We start from the raw sequence: 6289 nt of genomic DNA, 5'->3' as shown, positions 1-6289 counted from the left end.
CAACGAGCTGGGCCCCACCCCCGGACTGGGCGCCAGCAGAGGAGAGCGGCCAGTGGCCAGTAGCTATTTTTAAAACCCCTTTCTTTCACCTTTCCTAGCTCCCCGGACTGGGTACAAGAGTTCTAAACTACATACCCTACATGCTACAGTAATTGGTAGGCTTGAACACACACGATAGGGGAGTGTCACGATTAATAATTTTAATTAAAAAGTTAAAGAAAATGAGAGGTCACCGCAGTGCCTGGTAAAAGTCCTCGTTGCCAGGTCAACTTCTCTCTTCCTGAGTTCCTTTTTGTTTATTCTTTCACCTCTATTCCCAGGGGCAGAAGGGCTCTGCAGACTCTGCCCACCCTCTGCCCCAGGGGCTTCCAGGGCTGGCGTTAAACCTTCTGCCTCCCTGAAGAATAAAGCCAGCGCCTCCAGGTCAGGAGAGACCCCAGCTGCCCCTGAGATCCTAAATAAACCCGCAGTGAGACTGCCATTCACTGAGCTTTGTCTCCTTTCGTGCTAGTGTTAATGTTACAGTTTTCATATCTCATATTGCAAGTGAGGAAACCATGGCCTAGAGATGTACGACGCCCAAAGGGACAGCACCAAACTCAAACCGATTCCAGTTGGTAGGAACAAAAGATCTAAAACACTGCCTAGAAAACACTACAATAATAAGTGTAACTGGGGATGGAAGTGTAGCTCCGTGGGAGAGCACCTGCTACCGAGCAGGAGGCCCTGGGTTCCATTCCCAGCACCACAGAATAATAGCAATCGTCGCCGTCATCATCATCACTAAATACAATTTATGTTCACAGCAAACAAGCGCAAAATAATGTGACTGTTGGCAAATATAAGATGTCATGGAAAAATACAAAGATTGTTAAAATTTACAGATTTATTACAGTAAAGCACACACTATTAATCCCCTTCAAAATACTCTCCCTTGCTTTGAACACATGTGTCCCATTGACCTTGTCACTTTGGGAAGCCATTCCGGAATTCCTCTTTTCTGAGTATTTTGTAGTTGCACTATTGTGGCTGCCTCAATGTCATGAATTGACTCACGTTTACTTTCTACGGTCCTTTTTACTTTTGGGAAAAGCCAGAAGTCACACAGCTCTAGATCCAGTGAATAGGGGTAGATGAGGACATATTTCAATGTTTTTACAAGCCTGACTTTCTATTGGCTGGCACTCGGCAGCAGCATTCACTCTTTTTTGTTTGTTTTGTTTTTATCGTATTTGAAGACAAGAAAGAGGATTTCCAGAATTGTGTAGAAAGTGGCAAGGATGACAGAATAAGTATGCCATCATACTTGATGAGGGTGAATATTTTGATGGGGATTGATGGCAACGTCTTTAACTATAATAAATTTTATTACAGCATTCTTATATTTCAGTCACACCTCATAAATTATTTTCAAATAAATGGATAGGGACACACCTGCAGGGGGCGCTAGGCACAAGCTACAATGTCATGGGCCCTGCCTGAGGGCTCTTCTCTAACCATATGTTAAAGTAACATCTCAGAAAGTTTTTTTTTTTTTTTACTAAAACGTGAACAAAATTCTCATTTTTTGAGTTTCTAGGAGGTTCTTCAAGGCCTTATAGTCATTTTCTTCAAAAAGAAACACATGGAAAGGTGATTTTTTTAAAAAAACGTTTCAAACCAATACCAAAAAGTATCCATCCTCCCAACAATCCAAATTTTCAAAACAAGCACCTTAACACAGGGAAAGCAATCAAAATCAGGAAATAAAGGCATTTCGAAATACCCACTACCCTACCCAAGTCACTTAGGATTGTGCAGAAAATAACTACTCTGCAGCTTCCTTGAATTGTTCTAGATTTTTATTCTCGACTATCCAAGCCCCAACACTCCTTGAACACTGTGTAGATATTTTAACTTCTCTTTCAATAAACCTTGAAGATGCTTCATGCACCTCACTTTCTCCTGGGATCTCAAGAAAAGGAAGTTCACTTACACAAGTTTAGCTCACGAACATGATCATGACATGAATTTGTCTCAAATTCTTTCTTCTTGTCAAGGTCTTGCTCTGTTCCCCAGGCTGTTCTCCAATTCCTGAGCTCAAGTGAGCCTCCTGTCTCATTCTCCTCAGTAGCGGGGACTACTGGTGCTTACCACTGTACCTGATTGGTTTTTCTCTACCTGTATCATTAGGGAATAGAATACAGGGGACTAGATGATGGAAAAAAAGGAATGCTATCCAATGCTAAGTGCTACACTACCCTTATATTAGCATCAGTAGTTGTACTTTCCAACAAAGCATGTCAAACATGGCTGCTGCAGGTGCCATCTTGTTTCCAGACTTAAGACAGGCTAAATTTAACTTGCTGGTATTTCAGAGGGAAAACGAAACCCAAGTCAAAGACAATGAACACAAAAAATCAACAAAAATGCATTAGCAGGTGACTTAGTGTAGTGGAAAGATTGTGCAATAAGTCTTTGGGCCTGTCCTTACCCTCAAATATAGCCTTGAATGAGACTTTTCTCCCTATTTCCCCTTCTATAAATTCATCCATATGTAATTTGTATTCCTCAAAAGAAAAACTAAAAGTTCAAGGTCTCCCATCAAGATAACCTGCAGTAATTGGCCAAGGAGAAAATGACTCTAAACTAACAACCTTCTCCCCATTTTCCAGCTACTCCCTTCCTCTATCTCCTGGCCCTCTCCCTGCTGCCCATCTCTCCACACATACTGTTGGAGCCACAAAGGACCTTAGAATACCCAGTCTCTCCCCCAGAAGAAAGGCAAGGTCCCCAAGGTCATGTAGCTTAAAGATCACCCAATAAACTGTCCCTGCCTCCTGACCCTTGCTGCTAATGGAAACACAAGTGAAGAGAAGGGAGGTGCCTTTCCTGAGCTCCAGCCTCCTGGATATTAAACAGCAACACCAATGTTAGCAGTCTGGAGACTGATTTCAAATGCTGCTCTGAGCCTATGATTATCTTGCTGGGAGACCTTGAACTTCTCTTCAGCTGCTTATTGAGGAAGTGAGATGACTGGTTCCCTCTTTCTCCTAATATATATATTTTTTTCAGTACTTAGGATTGAAGCCTGTAGTGTTCTACCCCTGAGGTATGTCCCCAACCTCCTCTCTGTTTTTTCAAGACAGTTTTGCTAAGCCACTAAATTGTTTGAGGTTGAGATCAAACTTTAGATCTTCCTACCTCAGCCGTCCATGTAACCGGTATTTCAGGCATATGCCACCATGCCTGGCTTCCTCCGATATTATAGTGATTATACATTGTTAAAATGTGTTATAAAAATGACAGAGAAGAACATTTAAGTCATTCATAATTATACTACATAAAAGACAGTGCTTTTTCGCTGTTTGGAGATGTCTCTCTGCACACACACACACACACACACACACACGCATGCCTCTTAAGCCTATTTATTAAGCTCAAGCATTTTCTGTGCTTACTAAGTGCCAGGGACTATTCTAGGCACATTACACACAGTGCACAATAATTCCTTATCCAAAATTCCCAAGACCTGATGTGTCTGGAACTTGGCTTTTTTTTTTTCCTTAGGAAGGTAAAGTTTCATATTCCACATTAGCACATTAATATTTCAGCAGCAGAAAACATGAATGTTCGCACAAATGGGATAAAGACTACAATTAACTTCATATAAACTCAGGACAGGTTTTGCTTCAAATAAGCTCACTGCCTACCTATAAGTATCAGCTTCATGGATTTCAGCACTGCAGCTGAGTGATCCTGAACCTGTGTTGATCCATGCATTGCCCCCTATGATGTGCCCCCCATAGTGTGTTACGTGTCAGAGCAAGCTAATAAAAAGTGTTTCTGTACCTGGGCATCTTATAACCAGGACCTCTGTGCACCAAGCGTACCCTTGTTTATGGAGTGGGAATCAAAATGAGATCACACTGCACCGACTTCATTTCAGGGTATGCAAGCAACTATTTTGCCACATCGTGTGACATTTTCATTGGCTCTGTTTCTAAGAGTTGTGTGGGAATTCCAAGGACTGTTTCCAAGTTCAAGAGGAGGTCAATGCTCAACCTTGGACCTGAGATAAACCCAGAGCAGAGGAACTGGGAAGAGAGATCGGAACAGACAGCTTTGAGTGCCTGGACTTACAGATGAGCAGCCCTCGTTCAGAGGGAGAAGGAGAGGCAGAACGAGTTTGTATAACCATATATAATAATGCCTCGGTTCACAAACACCTCCATCTGCAAACAATTCAGTTCGCAAACAAAAGCATTCGGCAAAATTTTGCTTCCATTCACACATTCCGTATCTAGTGACAAACGTGATCACAGCCATCTTCCCCACACAAACACAAATGCAGACATCTTCCCCAAAATTGCAAAACAAATTAAGTTCATAAACTAAGGTGCAAAAGACAGGAGAAAAAATTTGGAATTTAACTCCAGAAATAGTCTATGTATACAGTCGTAAGGTATGAAAGAAGAATTTTATGAAAACAAAAATCTGCTGCTACAACAAAGTGTGGCGGTGTACGCCTGTAATCCCAGCACTCGGGAGGCTGAGGCAGGGAAATCGCTGTGAATTCAAGGCCAACCTGGGCTACCTTGTGAGTTCCAGGCCAGTCTCAACTATATAGCAAGACCCTGTCACAAAACAAAACAACCTATTGCTACAGGCAACAACAGCAAAACGCCTGTTCACTCATCCATCCATCCATCCATTCATCAATCCATCTATTCATTTATCCGTGTATCCATTCACACATTCATTCCAGTGTTTTGTGTACCACTGGAATGCAGAATTCTGGCTGTGGCAAGTTCATGTTGCTCACTTCATTCATTCAAATATTCATCCAAAGTCTACCATAAGCCAGGACTAGGCGAGGCAATGGGGAAAGAGACCACTATCAACGTGGCGTGAAAGGACAGAACTTGCAGCCCAGTACCAAGAGACAGACAACCGAACAGACAAGTAATGAAATAGGGGGATAAGAGACACAATCTCAATGAGGGATTAAGGACTGTGAAGACAACAGAAGTCAAAAAAGAAACTGGGGGCCGTAGAGGGGGATACAAAGTGGGACAGGGACCGGGAAGGCCCCTGGAGGAGGTCACTCTGATGGGCAAAGAACTGGACCTGATGACGGGACCAGTCGTGGGACTTGCGGTATCCAGTGCAAAGTGGAAACGAGGAGCCCCTTCTTTACTCACAAAATTTTAAGAGTGGCAAGATGGTGACATCAGAGCATTAAATCAAAGGAATTGGTGGGGTCAGGGACACCTGTGATACAGCAAATAAAAGAGCATTTCAGTTCAGAGAGAGCAGCAAAAGCAAAGGCCCAGAAAGAGAACACAATTGTGAATGTTCCGAAATGGGAGGGACTTAGCAGGAAGCTCCCTCCCAGGCTACCTGCTGGGACACATGACTTTTCCATCCAAGCCTCCCAGTCTCCTGAAGTGTGCCAGTGGCCTTGCGAGGAAGAAGAGAGACCAGAGGCCCCCTCAGGAAATCACAGAGGAGATCCACAAATTCCTGTCGCCTCTTTGCTGTGGTTCCTACAGGAGCACAGAGCCCTGGACAGAGGCCCCAGGTGTCCCCTAGGCCTTTGTTTTCTGTCTTGGAAATGGCGAAAGGGTTAGATCAGGACTGAAAGGACCAGGCCAATCCCTAGCCCCTGATTTCACTTGGCAGGAGCCAGGTACCCCAAAATATTAACAGTACAGACGATTTAGTGGCCACTGTGGCTACTGTGTGTCTCCCAAAGGTTCACATGTGGAAAACGGAATCCCACAACCCACATCCCGATGGTATCTGGAGGAAGGGCCTTTGCGAGGTGAGGACTAGAGGTTATGGGGGTGGGGCCTCCATAATGGAATTAATGGCTTTATAAGAAAAGGAAGAGAGACCTGAACAGGATATTTGCTGTCTCTCTATGGGATGTCCTGTGCCATGTTGTGATGCAGCAAGATGGCCCTCACCAGATGTGGTACCATACTTCTGGACTTCCCAGCATCTCAGACTGTGAGCCAAATAAACCTCTTATTTTTTATAAACATCACAGTCTCGGGTGCTTTGTTATAGCAACATCTTCTGAGGAAAGATAATAATAATAAAAAGGAAACTTCCAAGCCAGGTGTGGTGGCGCACGCCTGTAATCCCAGCACTCGGGAGGCTGAGGCAGGAGGATCACTGTGAGTTCGAGACCAGCCTGGGTCACATAGTGAGTTCCAGGTCACTCTCAACTACATAGTGAGATTCTGTCTCAAAAAAAAAAAAAAAAAAAAAAAAAAAAAAAAAAAAAAAAAAAACTTCCAGG

The 6289-nt window shown here is 43.5% G+C and overlaps 1 protein-coding gene across 3 annotated transcripts in view; it reads right to left on the bottom strand.

The window, feature by feature from the left end:
- The window catches only part of Acacb (acetyl-CoA carboxylase beta), a 127397-nt gene that overhangs the window by 93849 nt on the left and 27259 nt on the right, over positions 1-6289 (bottom strand). The window lies entirely within an intron of this gene.

Source organism: Fukomys damarensis, unplaced genomic scaffold (assembly GCF_012274545.1).
Source record: "Fukomys damarensis isolate Sample0158 unplaced genomic scaffold, DMR_v1.0_HiC HiC_scaffold_12, whole genome shotgun sequence".
NCBI classification, from domain to species: Eukaryota; Metazoa; Chordata; class Mammalia; order Rodentia; family Bathyergidae; genus Fukomys; species Fukomys damarensis.
The sequence above is the reverse complement of the archived record's forward strand: the minus strand, read 5'-3'. Positions and strand labels throughout refer to the sequence as shown.